The 24,835-nt window shown below is 34.5% G+C and overlaps 1 protein-coding gene across 3 annotated transcripts in view; it reads right to left on the bottom strand.

The window, feature by feature from the left end:
* LOC141525843 (uncharacterized) overlaps window positions 1–24,835 on the bottom strand; it is a 293,402-nt gene that overhangs the window by 140,114 nt on the left and 128,453 nt on the right. The gene's annotated exons all lie outside the window — the stretch shown is intronic.

Below are 24,835 nucleotides of genomic sequence, written 5' to 3'. Positions count from 1 at the left end.
TGTTCTTTTTGGCTACCATTACGGGTGAGCATGCCCAACTACTATTAGAAGGTCGAATGTATCCCTTTTCAAGCAATTGGTCGACTTTCTCGTGCAGTGCTTTCATTACTGGTTGGCTACGTCGACAGAGTTTGCAACGGACTGGTATGTCGTCGACTACTTCAATTCGGTGTTGAATTAAATTAGTGACTCCTAAATTTGCGTTTTTATTTTTCTCAAACTCTACCGCGAGGAAATCACTTAGCTTAGAACGTTGGGATGAGCTTAGTATGTTCAGGGATAGTTTGTCTGTCTGGTGATTTCTAGAGAGGAAACGATGTTTTACAGAATTTTCACCGAGCTTCCAAGTGGATGCTTTGGATTCGACTCGAACATCCGCTTGTTGCCAAAAGTCTGGTCCTAGGATCATGGGTGTTGATAATCCTGGAAGGACACTCAGCCAGGTTAGGAATGATCTACCGTTGATTTCGATACGGAATGGGGCACCACCTTGCGTATACGTGGATGCAGAATCAGCTAAAGTTACTCCGAAGGTACTGGTAGGGTCTGGGCCTAATTTTTGCAATTCCCTACCTTGAATAATTTTGTACGCTTTGGCTGAAATATAACTACGTTCACTACCACTGTCTAATAGTGCGTTAATTCGATGGGGACCGATAGTTACTTCTGCTAACATACGACTCGTTTGTATAGGAGGTGAGTTTACATTATTGTCGAAAGATTGATTGGCATCCGGGCCATGTATCGGCATCAAGTAATCGGTTATTTTATTATAATCTGATTTTATTTGAAGATCCGGATCATTATTTATTGTTTCTAAATCGGAATCATCTTCATAATCTTCATATTCCGAATCCGAAAAATCTAAATTGAGTGAGCTAGTAAGTTGTCCAGAAAATGTTAATGATTTTACATCGATGTTATTTACAGTAGATTCCTGAGAATGATTATTGGGGGAATTCTGTGATGCAATAGGCTGTGAGTCTGTAATAGGAAATTTAGTTCGCTCTACCACAATTGTATTGGCCCTAGTGGGGGTAGAGGAAGCTACCAGGGCACCTACTCGTTTTTTGGATTTATACTTCGCTCGAGAGGAGGTAAACCTGCTCTGGCGCGGATTTCGTCAGTAGTACGTCCACAACAATTGTCTGAAATATGTCCAGGGCGACCACAGCGTCTGCAACTAATCGGTGACGGTACATGGTTAGAGGTAGCTTGGAGTTTCTCTACTATGAGTTGTACTAGCGCCGGTAAATCGGCAGCTGTGTAGATGTCTGCGTTTTTAGGATCCTTTTTAGGGGTGTAAAAGAGATTTGGGGTACTAGGACTTGTGATAGCGTCTAGTGTTGTTCTATCATTGTTAGTAGTAATTGAATCAGTGTAGTCTGCCGTCATAAGGTCTGAATCTACGACTGCATTTAATTTGGCACGTGATTTAGCATTATTATTATTATTATTATTATCATGAGAGGCTTTGGTTTTAGTGTTAAGCGTCCGTTCTGTTCGGTTACGTTTACCTGCATCTATTACCGACTGCCAAGCACTGACGCGTTTGTAAAGCAATGCATAAGTACCAATTGGTTCTTCAGCAAATTTAGAGAGAAATTGAAAATTGAATTTTTGAATAATAATTTGTACTTGTCGATTTTCCGGAAGGGGTTCTTCTAGTTGAGCGAAAGCACCTTGCATACGATTAATAAAAGCTATTCCTAATTCATCATCGCGTTGCTGTAAAGAGAAAATCTCTTGTAACAATGCTTCATCAGACTGATGTTCTTGCCAAATTTTAAAATGCTCTTTGAAAGTTTGCCAATCAATAAACATATATTCGTTTTGATAATACCATTCTAAAATATGTCCGGTTAAGGTAGTTGTAATAACTAATCTAAAATGGTCTCTAGAAATATCGTTACTGTCCATTCTCTGTTCCATGACCTTAAGGAATTTCTTTGCATCTAATTTAATTGAAGAGTCACGTGGTGGAAAAGTAATATTCCAAGATTTAGCTGTACGGCATATGTCATTGAGTCGTAGCGTTGTGTTGTTGTATTGCCACGTCTGTGCGGGAACGGGGCCTGTAAACTGTCTTGGAGTATTATATGTGTGTTGGTTTGAATAGGCAGAGGGTATCTGTAAAGGTACATTTGGTATAGCGTGCGTTCGTGAGGGGTACGTTGGTGGAGGTAATGTATTCTGCTGTACTCTGTACGGGGCCGGAGTATGATAGTATAGTGGAGGTCTCGGTGGAGGAGCTGACGGAGCAGCTTGTGAGTGTGCCACTACACTATACTGAGGTCCTGGCGGTCGCGGTAGTGGGGCTGGTGGCAGCGCGTACGATAAATGCGCAGCTCCGCTCTGAGCCTGTAAGGGGGGATAGAAGTAGAGAGGTACTCCCGATGGAAGCGACTGGGGTACCGATGACGCGTTTGGCCCAGGGAATAACTCACGGGGGTGGAAGATATTGTTTCCTGGAAATGACCACATATTATTATTATTAGAAACTGGGACTGTATTTCCGCGCGATGTTGTACTTGTGAAGGTCGGGGGTAGCTGCTGTTGCGCTAGCCGCAAGGACTGATTTTCGGCATGAAGCTGTTGAATAACTTCTTGTAATACACGTGAGGGACCGTTTGTATTTTCAGGGTCACCTATAAGTTGAACACCGCTCTCGTAGGAATCTGGAACGTTACCGAGATCGGCTAAAGCATTCGCTGTACTATTCATGACGTGACCTTGGGATTGGTCTAAGTTTAATGTTTCGTTTTGTATCGTGGGGGACAGAACGGTGTTTTGAACTAAAGGATCAAAGTTAAGCTAATCATTCTGGTTTGAGGTAGATGTTACGGGTGCCGATGGGCGAAATACAGGGGTGCGAGGCATCATTCTGAAATTTTATTTGTTTTTCGGGAATGGTTTCCCAAGATAATTTTATTAAATAATTATTTTGATTGATTTACCGATTATCTTAACATCCGGTTTTTCTGATTATTTACCGATAATCAATTAGTTGACTAAACGTTCAGGAATTTTCATTGATATTACTTTCTCAATAATGATTAATTATTTTAATAAGTTGGGCATTGTCTAATCTGTCCTGACAATTATATGTCCTCAGAGAGATTGGAAATGAATTATATTTTATTTCAAAAAATAATTAAAGTATTAAGTTTTGGTTGTGTATATTGTTAAACCGAAAAGGAAATCTTATTATTTTTCTTCATATATTTTGAAAATAAATAGATGAAATTTAATATAGTAATTAATTATTTCAGTTAATATAATCTGAGAAATAAACAAAATAGTTTTGATTTAACAACGCCATATCGAGAAAAAAATAGTTTTAGTTACTAAGTGTTTTTATTTTGAGAGTTCCGACGGCAGTAAATTTTAATAAAATAGTATTATTCCCAATAATTAGTGTCGTAAACCAGTCAATTCTCAGTAATGACTAACTTAAGTGTGCGACACAATAAACCCGAATATACAGGCGTCGACTCTATGTTGATGCTACGAGACTCTATGTGAAGTATAAACAACAGATCTCAGGCATGCGACTCGGCACACAAGGGAAAGTGAATACTTTCTTTTACTAGAGTATTATAAAATAAACCGATTTTCTGAGAGTACGTTAAGACATAAAATTTTATAATTTATGACGGATAACTTCAGAATTATTTTATAAATTAATTTTGTCACAGCAATCCTTGAACAATAAATCTCTGAAGGTTTTCGTCCTTCAAAGACCTCAAGGTGAATATGATTGATGTACGATGAGCAACTTATTAACTTATTCACACACAACTTAATTTTACCAATTAAACACGTGTATTCGGTGACGATAAATTGTAACTTTATTATCATCTATTTTATCAACAATAATGAATAAATGATATGATTAAAGAATATAAACGTAGTATTAATACAATAGAATTATAAAATAGGATGTATGAATGTAAGAGATTGATAGGATGATTTGGTAGTGTGTAGCTAGTTGGGGGTTGGATCGAAGTCTGATTTATAATTTTCGGACTGGACGCGTCGTGGGCGTTCATCCCCACTATTTCCCGGGACTCCTACCGTCAGGAAAAATCAATTAAAATTAACCCAGTGTCGGTAACGAAGGTTTTCGGGCGGCTAATTGAAGGCTGATAAGAACTGGACAATTTGTAGTGTCTCAGTTAATAGTATAAAATCAGTTAACTCTTCTACTAATGTACCAGTTCTACGTTTATGATGGAAGGAGGAGGATTTTCTCGTAGGAATTCTGCAAGTAAACCTTTCAGCCGTAAAAACGCAGTTCTACTTCAAGCTCTTGTATACGCATCACCCGAACAACGTCGTGCAATACTCCGTCACGCAAACAAAGATTTAATTCGTGTCATATGTGAATGTTGTTTAAACATTTTACACGGAAACATTCCTCTAAAGGATTCTGAAAAAAAAATTACTTTATAAATATAAGACTATTCTACGAAAATTAAGTAGTAAAGATAATAATATTTCGACAAAGAAAAAACTAATTAATCAAAGCGGAGGATCATTTTTACCCATGTTACTAGGACCATTACTTGCTGGTTTAATATCTAATCTATATATATAAAAATCAATTGCTGTGCGTTAGTCTCGCTAAAACTCAAAAACGGCTTGACCGATTTTAAAAATTTTTTTTTGTTTTGTTCGTTATAGTTCAGAGATGGTTTAGAAAAAAAAAATTTTTGGAATTTTGGAATTGAAAAAAATTTCAGCTTAAAAAATAAAAAATTGTTAATTTTGTATTGAAATCGCTATTGTTACGCTTGAGCCTCAAGGTTGCAAGAGTATACAAAATTGTCCAATATGCAGGAAGATACGTACAAGTATACTTTGGGTATCTTTTTATATATATATATATATATATATATATATATATATATATATATATATATATATATATATATATATATATATATATATATATATATATATATATATATAAAAGCCATATATAATAGCTAAATTTGTCATTAAAGACAAATTTTTGGGAACTGGGGGAAATAAAGGATAAAGGGGGATGGGGAGGACCTTTACTCAGTAGGAATTTTCGGTAACTGAAAAAGTAATTCGGACAGCCCAGACCGGGAATCGAACCCGGATCGTTTGGTTACGCGCCAAAGGCTCTATAATTTGTTATACATTTATTATATAAATAAAACACATAAAACATATTAAAATGACGAACAAGTTTCATTTAATAACTTAATACCAACTTAACCGTCTACAATACGACCAGTGTTAATTGTTGACAAAAATAAATTAGAGTTTACAGGTTAAAAATCACAAATCAAAATTTGTAAAAAAAAAAATTTTTGTAGGTGATACGAAGTTCACCGGGTCAGCTAGTCTATTCTAAAATTATGGAACATGCGAAAAAGGTGGTACTTATTCCTTATGAGGACATTGATAAAGTGAAATCTATACCGAAAAATTTTGAACAAGTGTTAACTTCTCTCAGTAATAATTATTTGCCAACGTCTCAAACTCCAGGGGATCCAGAGTCTCGTCTTGATGCGAAATTAACTAAAATTTTGAGTGAAACTTCGTTAGATATTAACACTCATGATATAGTAAAACAATATTCTGAATTATTAAGACGTTATTTATTCTTCAAGAATAAATACCACGAGAGTAATTCTGCTGATGAAAAAATTGAAAATAGTGAAGTTATTCCTGCAGCTGTTGATTTTTCTACCGTTAATCAAGATCCAGAAATTAGTGTTATACCCATAAATAATAATAGTAATATTGAGCAAAATAAATCGTATAAAGTTTCTGACATCGTAAATGGTGTTCCAAAAACATATCAATCAGCAGCGGAAAATATTCTACGTTATATTGAGTCTGTAGACAATGGAGAACGGTTAAAGTGGGATGATAAAGGAAGTGTTACTGTGGATGACCGTAAAATACCAGGTGCTAATATAGTTGACTTCATAAATGATGCTGTCCGACATAGAAAAACTGTAATGGTTGCAGGTAGAAATTTTTTGCTGCATTTTTACAAGAAATCAACACTCAAAGAGAATTTGTAGGAAATAGTAGCTTTTGGAATAAAAGTTTACTAAATATAAAAAAATTACCTAAACACTTCTACTCCTAAACGTTACATGAGAACTAATAATTCATCAGGAAATTCACAAAATTTTCTATCCTTAACGAGCAATACTCTGCAAGAGGTGGCAATAAAAAACAATTGTATAAAATTCATTTAAATGGCTGCGACTATAGAAGAAACGCTTAAAAAAGAGTATTACGATCCTGCTAATCCTGTATCTTACTCTGGAGCACGTAATTTAATTACAAAGTTCAATAAAAATATACCTGAAGGAAAAATAAATGAATGGCTAGCCGGTCAAGATGCTTATACTAGACATAGACCGATAAGACGTAAATTTCCAAGGTTACATTATGATGTGAAAAATATAGACGTTGTATGGGAAGTTGATCTTGTAGAAATAAAATCTCTAAAAACTTATAACGATGGTGTTTCATTTCTCTTAGTTGTAATAGATGTCCTAAGTAAATACATATGGGTTGAACCCTTATTAGATATGTCGGCAAAATCAGTTTTACTAGGTTTTAAAAATATTTTTGACCGTAGTAAAGGTCGTATACCTTTTATGATCCAGAGCGATAAAGGAAAAGAATTTGTAGCAGGTACTGTACAAGAGTATTTAAAGTCAAAAGAAATACATTTTAGAACTGCACGTAACCCTGATGTAAAAGCTGCAGTTGTAGAACGTGTTAATAGAACCCTTAAGGAAAGAATGTGGCGATATTTTAGTCATCGTAAAACTTACCGTTACATTGATATTTTACAACAGTTAGTTGAAGCCTATAATCATACAAAGCATAGTTCAATAAGAATGGAACCTGCATCAGTTACTCTCGATAATGCCAAAGAGGCCGTTCTAAATATACAAAAAAGGTTTCCAAAAATTAAGCAACGAAAAATTCCCTTTAAATACAAGGTAAATGATTACGTACGAATCAGTAAGTATAAGTCAACCTTTGAGAAAGGTTATGAGACGTGGTATACTGAAGAAATTTTTCAAATTACAAAAACTAAACTTCGTCAAAATATTCCTACGTATGAATTAAAATATTTAAACGGTGAAGATATTGATGGTTTTTTTATGAACAAGAAATAATACATGTAGTTAAGGATCTTGAAAAAGAGGAATTTTTAATTGAAAAAATCATTAAAACTAAGGGAAAAGGAAAAAATAAACAACTGTTTGTAAAGTGGCAAGGATATCTTGATAAATTTAATTCTTGGGTACTAGCATTAACAATATCAGAATGAATAAGACAGAGTTTCATATTGTTTTACCAAGTGATAGTAGTATGAATTATTACCCTGATAATACCGCTAGTCATTATACAACAATGCTACCTCAACATATTAAACTAGAAGGTGAATGGGTGGTTGGATTAAAAGAAATACAATTTCCCGCAAGTTTTCTTTATCTACAGTCAAGAGAAGAATGTGGGATGTATCTAATTTCTGCCGGACCCTCAGAATATCGTGTCGACAATATATATTCCTCTTTTTACTTACCAAGAGGACTCTATACTGATACAAAGAAATTTATGACAACTTTAAATAGTTTTCCTGATACGACAGATCACTTCTATTTTAGAATAAATGAAGAGGGATTTACCACCGTAAGACGAATTTGTAAGCCTCCAAAATGTAAAGATACTAGCCACCGTCTTCAATTATCATACACTTTATTAGATATCCTTGGCTTTGATCGCTATATCGATAAGAATAACCAAGAAGATTTTCTTCTTGGTAGTAAAGACATTAAAAGTTATGAATTTAAAAATATAATTAAAAGACCTTTCAGTTTGATGAGAGGTTTACCTAGTAGTCTCTTCATTTATTCTGATATCTGTTCACCATATGTAACTGGAGATGTGAACTCTTCCTTGCTTCGGATAGTTCCATTAGATACATGTTCTTACTCATACGGCATGACGGTTACAAATACTTATGGTGCCCCTAATTATATTCCTATTTTATCAAATTCTTTTCGAACAATCGAAATAGATATAAGAAATAATACTGGAGATTCTATACCATTTGAGTACGGACCGCTGAACGTTACACTACATTTCAAGAGAGTTGATTAAAAAATGTCCCATTATATTGAGTATTACAGTAATCAGGCGGGAGGAGATTATGCTGAAAAATATAATAGATTTAGCAAGATATATGTAGGATCTTCTCAACACGGTCATGGAATAGGAGCTTTTCTGGGCGGACTCTTTCGCAGAGTTTTTCCTTTCCTAGGTAAAGCGGCAAAGGCCGTAGGAAAAGAAGCACTTCACGCAGGAATGAATGTATTGAATGACGTCACCTCAGGTCAGGTACCTCTAAAGAAATCATTGGAAAAAAGAATAACGGAATCTGGATTACGACTTAAACGTAAAGCATCAGAAAAATTGGATGAAATAATGAGAGGATCTGGGTATAAAAGACAGCGAATACGTAAAATAACTCATAAAACAAGTAACCGTAGGAGAGTGCAGAAGCGTGGTAGTAAGAAAAAGGTTACTAAGAAAAAAAAAAGTTAACAAAAAAAATAAAACCTCAAAAAAAAATAAACGTAAAGTGAAAAAATTTAAAAAGCGTGACGTGTACGATATATTTAATTAATAAAAATGTCATTTTTACATACGCATTCATCTGAATGCACGAAATCAGAACTGGATTTATTTACATTACCACCTACACAGACAAGTATTGAACAGTCGCAATGGTCATATTACAACCCTATGGCCTCCTTAGCAGATGATACTCCAATAGAGTTCATTGTGCCGGGGCATGGTGAGGAATACATTGATTTGCTTCATACAATGATAAAAATAAGAGCAAAAATCGTAAAATCTGATGGAACAGTGGGTGAAAATGATTTCGTGGGTCCTGTAAATAACTTTTTACACTCAATGTTTAATCAAGTCAACATATTTTTTAATCATAAACTTGTTTCACCACCAAATAATGCTTACGCTTATAGGGCATACATAGAAACAGTTTTAAATTATGGACTGGACGCAAAAAATTCTCATCTTCAGATGGGATTATGGAGTAGAGATAATTCGACTGCAATAGATGCTGTAGAAGGTGGAAAAAACGATGGGTTAGATGAACGAGTAGCTTATACAAAAGGTGAAAAAGAATTTGATATGATGGGTCATTTGCATTGCGATGTTTTTAACCAGGATAAGTTTTTACTAAATGGTGTAGAAATGCGTGTTAGATTGATAAGAGCAAAAATTGATGTTTGTCTTATGAATGGGAGTGAAGAGAATTATAGTGTTAAGATTATGGAAGCTATGTTAATTACTAGAGAAGCTAAAATCAGTCCCAGAATTGTTTTATTGGCCCATGCGAAAATAATGAGTCATACTACAGCAAAGTATCCGCTAACTAAAGTGGAAGTAAAGTCATTTGTTTTACCCACAGGAATACTTAGTACTAACATTGACAATGTAGTTTTGGGGCAAATACCCAAAAGAATAATACTTGGTTTTGTAGACAATCGTGCATTCAATGGATCAAAAAAAAAACAACTCTTTCTATTTTCAAACATTGTTGCTAAACTATCTGAGTTTATATATTGATGGAAAATAGGTATTGGGAAAGGCTTTAAAACCAGATTTTACTAGAGATAAATATATAGAGGCGGAAGCGTATAACACACTATTCAGCGGTACAAGTGTACATTTTGGAAATAGTGGAAATTTAATCACACGAGCACAGTATAGACGAGGTTACGCGCTTTATGCTTTTGATTTAACACCTGATATGTCTGCAAATTCAGTTTCTCATTGGAATCTCGAGAGAAATGGGAGTTTGAGAATAGAAGCCAGTTTTGCTGTGCCCCTACATATCAATGCTAACTGTATTGTTTATCTGGAATTTGATAATATTTTAGAAATTGACTCTTCAAGATAAGTTATTGTAGACTACAATTAAAAATAAAATTACATGCGCAGTTTACATAAGAATGACGACAATCTTGTAACTAGTAATTATGAAATTATATAATAAAGATAGAAAAAAAAACAAATCGTATTCAGTGCCTGGAGGGTAACCAGAAGGAGTGGTTCGAGTTATAAATACTCTTCAATTAGTAAAACTTTTACCCTATACTGATGCATGCGTTGGAGGAGTCTATCCATCAGACAAAATCCTCTGCATCTGGCCTAGACCCTGTGCAATTATTGCCAACACCGATGACCATACCAAACCGGGAACCCACTGGGTCGCATTCTTTGTCAATAAACATGGACACGGAATCTATTTCGACAGTTTCGGACGACCCTCCAGTGACTCTCGATTTACTCAGCGCCTTAGAAAAAATTGTAGAGGAAGATACAAGTGGAACCAGCAACAATTACAGGATATTAACTCCAATTATTGTGGTCAATATTGTATCGTTGTTCTTCATTGGCTTAGTAATAACAAATCCTTATCATCCTTTCGTAATTTATTTGGGAAGGATACAAAACGAAACGACCGATCATTAATAAAAATGTTTAAAAAAATATCTAAAAAAAAAAGATATGAAAAATAAATTAAAAAACCGTTCAAAAATTTATCAGGAGGAGGACGTTTATATTCGCAATCAAGTGTTTCTAAATAATAAAATAAATATATTTTGTAAAATAAAAATGTGACATTTATATCATAATTGTGAAAATTGGTTTAAATAAAAATTCAAAAAAAATTTTTAATTGTTATTATTTAACTAAGTAGACCCTTTTATAATTACTATTAAGTAAAGACAGTTAATTCATTTTTTTTCTGTATATATGATTTTTACACCATTATTTTTTTATTCATACCTATAAAACACTCTTATTATTATTATTATTATTTGTTATTAATTGCTCAGGGGGGTTTTCCCCGGAGTCCGACTCTCCGAGGGCCCCAGCCTGAGCGCCATCCATTACTGCTGCATCACTCCGTACAACAAGGCGGTTAGTGAGTGCAGCAGGCCAAATTCATTTGCCTAAGTAGACGCAGGGATCCCAAAATGACAGCTTTTTGCATCCGCACTGCTAGAGACACGGCTGCTGAACTGCAAGCCGGTATCTTCGCAAGTGAAGACACAAAAGACTGTTTCATCCCTCCAAGGACGCCGACAACCAAAACGATGAGCTTGACACGGTAACCTGGGTAGAGTTTGCCAATTTCAAACAGGAGATCCTGATATATCTGGTGTTTGTGCTCTCTTTGGCCGAGATATTGTATTCGGCTGGGGCCGAAAACTCAATGACATAAATGTCACTAGTAGCCTTATCGAAGAGCACAATATCAGGTTTGTTGTGGTCAATCCGCCGGGTTGTTGCGAATGGTATGTTCCAATAAATTTTGGAACTGTCATTCTCAACAACCTGCGGAATATCTCCTGGCAGATAAGGCAGCACTGTTGTCTCATCGATACCGTAGCTATATCTGAGATGATAATAGAGTACTCGCAGGGCAGCATTGTGACGCTGTATGTAGGCACCTCTTACCAGCACAGGACATGCCGACAAAAGGTGCATCAGCGTCTCCGGATGTTGTTTACACGTCCGACAGGACGTGTCCGGAAGCTGCGCCTGGAGCACCTTGCTACGGTATTCGAGAGTGTTGATAACACCATCTTGGCAGGCAAATATAAACCCTTCGGTCTCGGACATCAGGCCAGCTGACTTCAAGAAGGAGAATGTCAGCTGGGTGGACAAGCCATGGTCACGGACGTGTTTGAAATACACGCTGTGCATGGACTTGTCCATGTGTTCACCGAGGAGTTTTTTCTCCTCGGCTATCCTGACGACGCTCTTGAACTCCTTTTTCGGGAGTTCAATGAAAGCGTTTATTTCTCCGAGACCTAAGGTATTTGCCGCGCATTTTCATGACTATGAACAAATTGCATCAGGAAGTCGTCCTCGTCTGCTGTGAAATTGGCAACCTCGTATGTTAAACCCAGAACCAAACGATCGTGAAGCCGCTCCAAGCTTTGCAATCCTCTCCCTCCGATGTTCCGGAAGAGGTACATCCTGGTGGCTGATGAGTTAGGGTGCATGCTCTGATTCATATTGATGACTTTACGGGTTTTGATGTCGAGATCTTTCAACTCATTTCGAGGCCATTTCAGGACCCCAAAAGAGTAAAGTAGGACCGGGACAGCGAGCATGTTAGTAGCTGAGACTTTGTTCTTGCCGGAAAGTTCTGATGACCAAATCTTCCGGAGTCTCCTAACATACTCGCTGCGAAGAGTTGTTCGGACTTCAGAGACGGCATACATTCGCCGCTCTTCAATCCCTAGATATCTGTACAACTCTCCGGCGTCTAATTCTCTTAAGACGCTCCCATCCACTAATTCGACATCTCCACCCGTATCAGAGCACTTACCCTTCGCCAGGTGTACGACCGCACACTTGTCCAACCCAAAAGACATTCCGACATCTCGTATGTACTCTGCTACGATGTTGAGGGCCGTTTGTAGATGATCTTTGTTGGCACTGTATATCTTTAGATCATCCATAAACAGTTGGTGAGTGATCGAGTATACTCGATCACTCGGTGGCCCCGCAGAGTACCCACGAGTTTGTCGGAGGGCAACAGATATTGGCAGCAGTGAGATGCAAAACAACAGAGGGCTCAGAGAATCTCCCTGAAAGACGCCTCTCTTGTACTGAACAGCTCCGGTTACGTGCAATGCATTTCTACTTTCTATGTGAAAACGCGTTCGCCAGAGCTGCATCGTACGTTGTATGCATCCCACTGTTTGGCGATTGATTCCGAGGCATTTGAGCAGATAGAGAATCAACTCATGTGAAGTTGAGTCAAATGCCTTATGGTAGTCAATCCAGGCCATGGACAGGTTGCGTTGGTAGTAGATTGCGTCTTGAATGACGCATCTATCTACCAACAAGTTGATCTTGCAACCTGACACGCCCTGTTTACTGCCACGTTGTTCGTATATCTGTTGCCACACAGGCTCTATCTCCTACAAGATACGGTTATTTAAGATTTTTGTAAAAATCTTGTAAACCGCATTCAAGCAAGTGATAGGCCTGTAGTTCTTCGGGTCGGACAAGTTTATTATTATTATTATTATTATTATTATTATCATTATTATTGCTATTATTATTGATACATATTTTTACCGAAGAGACGGATTTTCTTTTTACAAGGTTCATTATTCACTATAGAGGGTAATAATAATAATGGTCTTTTTTGGAGGAGAGTGCGAGATTTTATGAACTCCTGAACTGCCCAATTTATCTCCTGTGATAATGAAGATGGTTCTTTTTCTAATTGATCAGCCTCAGATGATAAGTCAAAAATATCATTCGATGCATCGTCCTCCAGAGTGACCACTGGAATAGCTGCAGTAACTGCAGTGCTCTCTTCTTCCAGCGTAATCACTGGAACTGGTGTGATAACTGAAGTTTCCTCCTCCGGTTCTTCTGCTTCCAAGTCGTCAGTTTCTTGGGATGCACACAAATCTGAAATTATAGAAATACAACATAAATAAATATATATAGTCTAATAGGAAAACAGCATAAAATATTATACATACCGACTCCTTTAATAAAAAAGCCCTCTAAAAGACCATAGATCAACTCTGTAGATTTTTGTATGATGAAATCATGCAATCCACTTTGTCCTGAAAATCAAATTAATGGTAATTAAAGAATCAAATTAATATTAATTTAAAAATAATAGAAATTTGGTTATTTACCTGGCTGATCATATGCAGTGATAAAATGTGCTGTGTGAATTTTCTGCTTATCTGAATATTTGACATTGACTTCGGAGACAATGGTTGCGGCGGCCTCCTTTAAATATTCCTCTAAACTCTTTGGTACAGAGTGTGTTGTGTCTTCTTTGATTATTTCGTCTGCTAACGATGAAGCATCAGTGAAAGACTTCTCTCCCTGACATACTTGGCTGGACGCAACCAAGGGATCCTCGAGGATTCTATATGCCCATTTATCCATACTAGCCATAATTTGGCTATTACTTACGCAACAATCAAAATCAGGATTCTTATTATTATTATCAATTGTTTCGCGCACAAACGTATCATACGCGTTTAAAAAACACTCGTCACTAACGTCTTCCCTACCGTTTTCCATGTTTTATTTTAAATTTGAAACTCTGCAGAAAACTCAAAAAGACTTGTTTGCTTCCTAGAGGAAGCTTGAGAATAATATCCTTTCCCAAAAACAGTAAAGCTTTTGTAAGCATACCTTCCCTTCTCCCCCACCATCTTAGTTTTGGTCAATATTTTTATCATATATAATATATTTTACATCAGATATAATTTTATCGTTTAAATCTAAATCTATAAAATCAGTAAATCCTAAATTATAACTATCTAAATTATAATTTTGCTGCTCTTGCAACAAATAGTTAATCCAACAAGTATGGTTATCATCGCTAACAATATTAAATTTTTCAGTGTACATTCTTCGTGATTGAATCTCACACTCAATTAAATACCATAAATTACAATCTCCATATTTCTTTCGCATATTATAGAAATGATAAATTCTTACAATATTTTTCATTTCCCAACAATTTTCTAGTATGACTTCTGCTGATCCTCGTCCCCGAGGTTTATATAACATCACACTTCTCCAAAGCCCCCTCCTCACACCCCCTGCTGCGACCAATTTTAAAAAAAATTTCATCAGATCTTCACAAATAAATAGAAAATCCGACATCTTTTTCCCATTAACCCCATGCCATGACTAATTTATGTCATACGTCTTTATCACCCCATATTGTAAAACCCCTAGCCACTTACAGGAAAAACTTCAGGTCCAAAATTTACCAAGGGAATTCCTTCACACGGAGAAACCCCTCACCGCGGGGAGCGTATAAGGTCTGGCGCCAGTGGCCGAGGAGTGTGGGTTTGTTGTGTCTCGCCCTCCGTGCCCCTAACTACTTGTAAATTTTTCAATCTTGATTGTTTAGTTTCAAAATTAATAGATGATGTTAGTAGATAATCTAGGGGGATATTAGGACGCCCAAAAATTTCACATCCTAAAACACTGACCGAGTTGCGCGATCTACCTTATCTACTGCTGTACCGACTGATATCAATTTCTGTGGATTATTTTCTTAATCTGTTTTACCTACCGATTAACTGACTGCAGTCTATATCTGTCAGTAGAGTAGGATTTTTTGTTATCTACCGTTAATAATAATTACATCATCGAACGATAATTTTAGCCTTATCTCAATCTTATTACCATATTCTCAATCTTCTTTTTCTACTTATGTACCGACTGCAGTTCTGATAAAGGGATCGAGAAAGAACTATAGAGGCAGCACTACTGCTGAAAGTGGAGCGCCCTGGTGTTATAAATATAAAGCTTAGTGATGTACACAATGTAATTATCAGTATTAATTGACGTTAAGAATGCAAAAAATAAATAAATTCGGGTTCTTGCCGGTCAAAAATACCCTTACTAGGGGTCAAAATGACATCAAGAGTAAAAAACTATTTGAGTCAGGACACGTTTCGAACGTTGTGGAAACAGAAGATTTAAATAAACATTCAACCATAACCTGGTCAGTTTTCGCTCAAATCAAAGTTTCCGAGGTGTACAATATGGAAATTCATGTTAGTTACTAATTATTCGAACAGTTATTTTATACAATATTAAAAATATGTCAAATCTGGCTACATCGAAGCTTGTTTAAAATTATTTTTATTGTTCTTAAATTTACAAAATTTATAATTAAATATTAACCTCGTAAAAAGTTTATAACATTAAAGTGAGCAGTCACTTAACCATTTTTAAGTTTTTTAATAAATAAATTTGCTCCAAAAAATTATTTCTAAAAAATTTGATTTTTTATTTTTTCAATTTTCTAAACGTCGATTTTTTTTTCTCATTTTCTTTAATTTAATTTATTTATTCACAAAATTCTTAAAATTATAAGATATCTGCTAAATTAATTTTCATGAACGTTTCGAAGTGTAGAAGTAAATTTTATTCCAGTTTTTAATGAAATAAAAAAACTTAACATATTATTTATATTTTCAATAATAATTAATTATATTGTTTAAATAACTTTCAGTAACTTAAAAATTATTATTGTTACTTCCCAAATTATGAACGTAATTTATTATTTTATTTATCTTTGGTCCAAGCCGAAGCCTCTAGACCGGGACTCAGAAGGTTTGTGAAAGATAATATTGTCGAAATGATTTTTATAATATTTAAAATTTAAACTATTTATTTCTATATTAAAAAACAAAGTTTGATGTTACAAAACTATCTAATTTCAATCTTAAATACAATCAATTTTTAACTAAATTAATTGGCTCAATGTTATTTAAATTTTACTCGCTGTGTTACAGAATTTTACCTATAGTTTAAGTAAATAATTTTTCAAACCTTGAAATCCGCCTAAATGTGACCGCAGAATTGAACCGTTGATTTAATGTACTTCAAACTACTTCGGTATTACTTAAATTCTTTCAGCACTGATTTTATTTTTATTGATACTTTAAATTCAAGTGAACAAACCACTGAATTTTACAAGTTAGTTCGGCGATCCGCACTGGACGAGTTGTGGAGGACGAAGAGAGTGAGTTCATGCGAGGATCTCAGGGCCTCGAATTTGGGGTTTTGAAAAATTACTATTTGATGGAAAACAGTAACCAATTAGCGGCCTATTTCCCTTGGATTCTATCCTCTCTTTCGGCTTTTTCGAAGATGTTCGCCTGAACTTCCCTCTTCAGGCCCAGAGGGCACGCTATCCCTCTCTCTCTAACTTACAGACTATATGTGCATCTATGTATTGGCGTATACGTAAGCATATTTACATGCACACAACAATACATACATACACATTTTCTTATGTTAACTAAGTCATTTATATTTTATTTAATGTTATTAACTAATTCAATTAATTAATAGTTGCTGAAACCTTGACTGAAATTAAGCAGATGGCCGATAATAATAATTAATGAGAAAAAGCAAAAAAAGACACTTTAGACATTTTCACTCTTCAACTAGTTAATAATTTATATGGTGTTAAGTGTGAAACGCTTAAACAATGGCATGATTTTTATCAAAATAAAGTCTGCTGTGATGTAGATAAGGCACTATCAATAAATATTGGAACGATTGATCAGTCTCAAAAATCTGAGTGGTTTGAGGAAAGAAAGTTGCGTATCTCTGCTAGCAATGGGCACAAAGTGAAAGGAAATCGTTTTGACATTGAGAAAATTATTAATGAGTTTGTGAATCCTAGTAAACATGAAACCTCTGCTATGAGTTATGGAAAAAAAAACTGAAGAAATTGCTCTTAAAGAATACAAGAAATTACTACAACCAAATTGGAAAGTAGTCAGAGCTGGTCTTATCGTTAATATTCCTCAGCCGTGGATGTCATTGTTGGTATGTATGAAGGATGCCGAGGATGTTCTGACTTTTGATTATTAACAAAATGAGCACTAAAAATCCGATTATTTTGAGTTGGTTCCCAATCATTTGGATATTTCTTGAAAAAAAATTATTAAAAATTTTATTTTTCCTTAGTAAATTTTTATTTACTTTACAAAATAATCATTATATAATTTAATATTCTATTTCATATTACTTAGTCTTTTAAATTTGATTGTAATTAATTTAATTTTTTTATTACAATAATTTACTTACACATAGTTTTTCACTGCATTCATCCAGTGTTGACGTTTAAGGTTATCCACGCTGAGTTCAGAGTACTTGCAGGAAAACGATAAAATTTAACACTTGTATTTTGATTTTTGTTTTTATATGGCATATTGGAACAGCTACGGATACAGCAAGAAACTTTTGACGAAGACATAATCAAAATTTATTTCAATTAGATTAATAAAAAAATTTATTTAATAAATTTTTTATCGTTTTGTACAGCACTTGCTACTACTTTGCTTTACATTTTTCCCGGCAGGTGGCGTCAAGGTCATCTTTCTCAATCCCCATATTGGCATTGCAGGATAATTTTTATCTACTGTTGATGATAAATACATCATTCGATGCAATGTTCAGCCCTATCTTAATTTTTATACCATATTCTTTATCTTCCTTACCTACTCATGTTCCTAGGGATTTGAACTACAGTCAGCAAAAAAGTAGGTAAAACAGATTAACAAAATAATCCAACTGCAGTCATTAATAACATAATTAGATTGCATGCCAACTATTTGATGCCCAAAACACACTGCAAATGCCATTAAAAAATTGATATGCTCTTGCATTAACCTTCGAGATTGGCATCAGTCGGTACAGCAATCGGTAAGGCAGGTTAAACTACTCGGCCAGTATTCAAGGATTCGATATTATCGGGTAAAGGCATATCCCCCTAGATCATCGACTAATGTAATTTTGAAAAACAAAATTCAAAAAACGAAAAAAGATACAAAATAAAATTAATTAATTCTATCATTGAAAAAAAAATATATAAGATACATATACTCGCGCCGCTCTCGCGCGACACTGTGTTCTGGCTCATAATGAAGGAAAATTATTATTTTTCATTAGGTGACTGAATAGTAGTTACGGACACCGTCTCGGATAGCTTAACTAGTAGAGCCTTCAGCGCCTAACCATACGATCCGGATTCGAGTCACGGTCCGGGCTGTCCGAATTATTTTTTCGGTTACTGAAAAAATTCCTACTGAGTAAGCTCCCCCCTCTCCCTTTATCCCGTATCTTCCCAGTTCCCAAATTTGTCTATAATGACAAATTTAGCTATGAATTATTAGTAAAAAATTAATTGGAATCCAGAGGAAGAAATTTATTACGAACTTTACGTTGCCTAATTTTTTAGCTACTTAAATAGCGCTCTCCATGCGGATGATTTTCACTTTTAACAAACCGTGATCTGCTTTTAAAAATTCTATAATGTCATCCGCCGGGCTAGGCGGGCGGGAACGGCTAGTATATTATATACGGATTTTTCGAGGACCTTTGACAGGATGAGCTTGTGGAGACTGGTTCGGGGATTAGGCGATTTGGGCATTCCAGAGAGCTTGGTTATCTTATTATCCTCCTACCTATCTGATAGACAGAACAAAGTTTTTTTCGATCGTAAGTACTCCAAAGTATTTAAATCAACTTCAGGTATTTCACAGGGATTCAACCTTGATCTATTGTTGTTCATTATTTTTATAAACATTGTTCTATCTAGTTTGAGAAACATTGATGCCTTTACTGAAGATACTAAGTTTTATGTTACAATCAAATTAATGCGGGACTGCTCAAGACACCAAATGTTTATTAATAGATTCGTTGACCATTGTGATAAGTATGATTTAACGTTAAATCCTTGCAAATGTAAAATAATGTCATACTGTAGAAATAATTCACCGGTACTTATTGATGACCACATTGGAGACATCCAGGTTACGAAAGTGTCTCACCATCGTGACCTGGGCGTTGTCTTCAACATTAAATTAAACTTTCAACCTCACATTAGTGCAGTTGTTACCTCTTCGTGGAAGATACTGGGGTTTGTAACCAGATTTAGTCGTAACTTAATAACAATTAAAGCTATTAAATCTATTTATTTTTCGTTGATCAAATCGCGTCTCAAGTATGTTGCAATAGTCTAGTATATATGATGTTTACAGCATCAAAATCGACAAAGTTCAACCCAAATTTCTAGAGTTTCTGTCCTGAAACTTTGATCGAGTTTATCTCAAACCGGGCTCGGACAAGAATGAACTTTGTCGTAGATTTAAATTGCTTTCATTAAAAGACTCGCGTCTTTGTGCCAGTGCCATTTTCTTGGCGTGATTGATACAAGGCAAGGTGGATTGTCCGAGACTATTAAAGTAAATTACTTTTAAAACTCCGACTTGGAGGAATAGTGTTCCCTTTCAGCTTCTACTGACGGGTATTAACTTTGCTACTTCTGCTCCTATATATCGTTTAATGTATGCCTTTAACAAGTTTTTTAATATTGATAACAGCCTTGATGTTTATGAGATAAATAATGTTGATTGTTTCGAGAAACAATGTTTACTAAGTAGAGACTGAGTCAAAACGCCTTATTTTGTGTATGTATTTACTAATTTCATCAATTATGGACTTATGACTATTACTATTACATGTAAGCACTATTTTCAGACATTATTTAACTGTTATTTTTTTTTCTAATGGAATCCGCTTATTGGTTTTGCTGTAGGGGTCAGTGTATTGTTTAAAAATATTAAAAATTAAAAAAAATCATATATAATCAAAAGAGCAAAAATTAAGTTATTTTTGAATATTTACGGGATCACGAAAAAGTATTTTCAAACAAGTGTAGGAAAAAATTGTAAATACCTATTTTTTTTTTGGCACAAAAAAAAACAAAGCGTTTTGTCAGTTAGTCTGAGCACCGGTCGGCAATTGAATGTTGCGCAATGTGTTCTCCTTCTGTAACCCCTTTATTTTACCACTTATACTTTTGGTGTAAGTTGCTTAATTTTCAAGATATTTCGATTGCGCCACTTGCCCCTTCGACCAACTAGCCCCACCTTGCCCTCACTGTTTTAATTTTTTTAAGCAGTGTTTAGAGCAGTTAAAATCAGTCTGATAACGTTCTTCAGTGAATCTTACATGTTTTTCAAATAAACAAACCAATCTATTCAATGGGCAATTTTTATTTTGTGACACATGTGACTGGTGGGACATATTTTAAATTATCCGGAAAACTATATCTTAGATTTTTTGGCAGTTTTAAGAAGTTTAAATCATTTTTAACATGTTACGTCTATAAAAAAAAATTGAACAATGCAACTTTCTTATGTAATACTGGAGTTTTATAATTATATAATTTTATAAACATTGTAAATTGAAGAATATTTTGAAACGTTGCCTAATATAATATCTACTTTAATAATAGAAATATTTTAATTTTATTGTATGTTATAGATTGAATCTTAAATCGTTAATAAGTTTTTTAAGTAGTCGATAAGGATTTAAAATTTTTGAAAAAACGATAACTACATGATTGAACTTCTCAAAACTCAAAAACAAAATTTTATCTGTTATTTACACATAGTTTAATCTTACACATAGTCACAGTATTAAGAAGTCGAGATTTACCCAAGCCAGCTTAAGCTTATTATTATTATCGCTAGTGAGTTGGCGGCGATCTACGCGCCGCTTGACGGCGCATACGACTCCTCTCCCCTACATTCTTTTATTCTTTCTCGTGCTATGTACTCTTGGCGATATTACGTGCTAACACGTGCCTTACTATATTAATTATTATCTTTATATTCTTCGTTATATTTTTACAATATCATTTAATTATATTTTAGAAGTTTAAATAAAGATTTAATTAGATTATTAAACACAAATATTGGTTTATATTTCATTCACTTCCTCACAGGTTATTGAGGCCTAGTGCACGCTACCACAGCGTTTGTGAATTTATTAAAAAAAATATAATAAAGTTTGTGGAAGTGATTTATTATAAGGTAAGAGTATTTATAAACATTAATTCAGAAAATAAAATATACAAAAATTAAGTAAGAAGATAAGACGAAATGAATAGATGAGTGAGCCATGCATGCACATAAAAGACAGAACGCAATAAATGCATATTAACAGACGACTAATTAGACAACAAAAAAATTGACAAATATTTATTTGCTTCATTAAATAAATTCATAGATTTCTGAAAATAATTTTCAGTATATTAGACTGTGACAAAGAGATTAACATTGAGTAGATTGTCTTTTGTTTTATGATGAAATAATCAGTGAAGCCGGTAGGCGCGAAAAATTTCAAGATGTCGGATAACGGCGTCATAATAATAATAATAACATATAAAAATCACGTGTATTACACCTTAGATTACGATGTTTTAAGATGATTTAAACTAGATTTTGGATTTGATTATGAATCATAATAAATTTTGAAATAAAATAAAAATGCATTTGGACATGAGTAGTATGGGGCACATCCTGCGAGACACAACAAACCCCCACTCCTCGGTCACTGGCGCCAGACCTTTTCCGCTCCCCCCCTGGTGTGAGGGGTCCGTGAGAGTGTAGGGTCTGGGCCTTTTGATTGACAGTTGTTAATTGATTTGGCGGAGGTGTTTGTCTCGGCATGGGGCAAGTTATTTTTTAAATGTAAGAGGGTAATTGAGATGATGCAGGTTTTTCTATTTAAAGGATGTATTGAGGGATAATGGTTATCTATTTATTTTAAAGGTATTCTTGTAGGTGTGATTTTCTCAGCATGGTCAAATGATTTTTAAGAGGACAGGTGGGTAATTGAGATGATGCAGGTTTTTAATGAAAACGAGTAAAATTCGTTTTTTTTTTGTATTTTTATTTACCATTTTTCTTCATTCTCTCAGTCATACTTATAAAATTATTTTATTAAAAATGTTTATTATAGGTTTTTTTAATTAAAAACATGTAATATTCGTTTTTTTTTTATTTACCATATTTTTTTATTTCTAAAATAGCATTTCTTAGGATAATTATTATTATTGTTAGGAGTACAATTATCAATACTGGTACATATCTTATTGTTAATATGATTTTCAAATATGGTATAAAAATATTTCACTATCATATTAAATATAAAGCCCTAGATCGTCCTGTCCGATTTCTTCTTTATTATCGATGAATTCTAAAATGGACACCGTGTTTTTGAAAACTTCTTGAATATCAATGTTTAGCACTGCCACTGAATGAAATCCATCGTTTCGGCGTAAAAATGTAATATTATCAAGTACAAACGATGCTGAATCTTTGAAGGAGTTATTTAGATCGAATATATACACACGATCACTATTTAATTCTTTGCGAATTTTATTCGCTTTTTCAATATGCTTCCGTATAAGTTTGCTGGTGAATACAAAAGCGTTTAGAACTTTGGTTAGCGACATAGGCTCCATTTTATAAGGAATGTGAAGATAAAGTCGTAACGAGGTCTCTGTAGGAGATCCTTACAGACTGAACTGTGAAACTGTACTAAATTTTTCTAGGTATGGGTTAGAGAAGGGGTCACTATTTTAGGTCTTTACGTTTTTCTAAAGATATTTTCCATCATTCTTGACTCTAAGCGCATACGCAATGGAGCATTTTAATTTTCCACTACTTGATGAGGTAGTAGAAGCTGAATTATTAGGGTTATTACCTGAAAATTTAGTAAATCTCAACTCAGATCATTTAGATTCGCTTACATCGGGTGAAGTGTTAAATAATGTGAATAATTTAAGTAACGAAAGTGAAGATTTAGTGTTTTTGCGTGAGTATGGGATTACAATGAGTCCTCAACATCACGTTGAAGTTGAAGATTTTAATGAGGATTTGTTTGATGGTAAGTTAGGCTTTGAATTTTGTTTATCCTATGTCATTATTTGAGTTATTTATTCAATTTTATATTTAAAAGGTATCAATCAGGTCGGAGGTCGCCATGAAAATAATGATAATACAGCCCCTGGAATTGAAGTTCAGCCTATTATTAATGATAATCATGAACTCAATGAGCAAAATCAAGAACTTCGTTTTAACGAGGACACAATAGATATTAATCAGGGAGACGAGCCACGAGCATTAATACAAGTGAATTATGGAAGACAGAGACTACCAAGATTTTTAATGAACAATTTTTCGATGCAGTTTCGTATAGCAGAACCTCCTAATGGTAGAAATCCAATCGAGTGGACTATGCAAGCTTTTAGAGAACTTCATGATATTATTCTTGAGGCAGGTGGAGCGGGAAACAACCGTTTCACGATGAGTTTCGCTTTTGATGGATTACAAGGCGGCCCTGCGTACCAAAGACTACGTACTATTGATGGTTACACATTTAACGATCTATGGGATTTGGTTTCACGTATTTCTCAAAGTGCTGGCGGATTCAATACATTGGATACCTTCCACATAAAGTTACATGTCATTGAAAACCCACAAGGAAGAGTTTGGTCCTGTGATGTTGATTCAAAAAGACCAAAGGGAGTAATTAGGTTAGCAAACAACGATGAATACTGTCTTCCCAGGGCACTTGTAATGGCTGTAGTAGATCAGAAAAAATTGACGGAAAAGGCATCTAGTGGAGAACTACACACAAATTGGACATTGCTTCGAGATTTTAGACGACCTCATCAAAAAAATGCAGCTATTCAATTAGCGAATTCCGCAGGAATAGTTGTTCCTATAAATGGTTGCGGAATAAATGAAATAAAATTATTTCAAAATTATTTTGCTAATGAAGGAATTGTTATTATTGTTAACAACCATGAAAACGATCAAAATGATAAACAATATCACAAAATTTTTGATGGCAGCGAACAAGTAATAAGTATATATGGTAAAATTACACTCACGCTACGTGTTCTATACTATCCTAAAGAAAAACATTTTGAATACGTTCAAATAGTACAGAGTTTGCAGATGGTACGTTATTATTGTGAACCCTGTCAAAAAGGTTATAAAAATTCCTACGACCACAAGAAATGTCCCAAACGATGCAATAAATGTTATGCAAAAAGTGTGTGTGATACTTCTCTGAAGAAAAAAACGTGTGACATCTGTAACCGTTTTTTTTACGGTTTACACTGTTATAATAATCATCTGAAACAGGGATCTTACCAAGGCAAAGTTCAGACGGTATGTGATAATGAACAATATTGCATATCATGTAATAAAATTATTTTCCCGAAAAAAGTTAAACATCATTGCGGAAAATTTTTATGTATTACATGCAATAAATTTTGTGAAAGAGGGCATTTTTGTTTTATAAAACCAATGAAAGTATCTTCAAAAAC

Source organism: Cotesia typhae, unplaced genomic scaffold, assembly GCF_013202065.1.
Source record: "Cotesia typhae breed Kobodo isofemale line unplaced genomic scaffold, CoteBio_Ctyphae contig_27, whole genome shotgun sequence".
NCBI classification, from domain to species: domain Eukaryota; kingdom Metazoa; phylum Arthropoda; class Insecta; order Hymenoptera; family Braconidae; genus Cotesia; species Cotesia typhae.
This window is presented reverse-complemented; position numbering and strand designations above follow the sequence as displayed.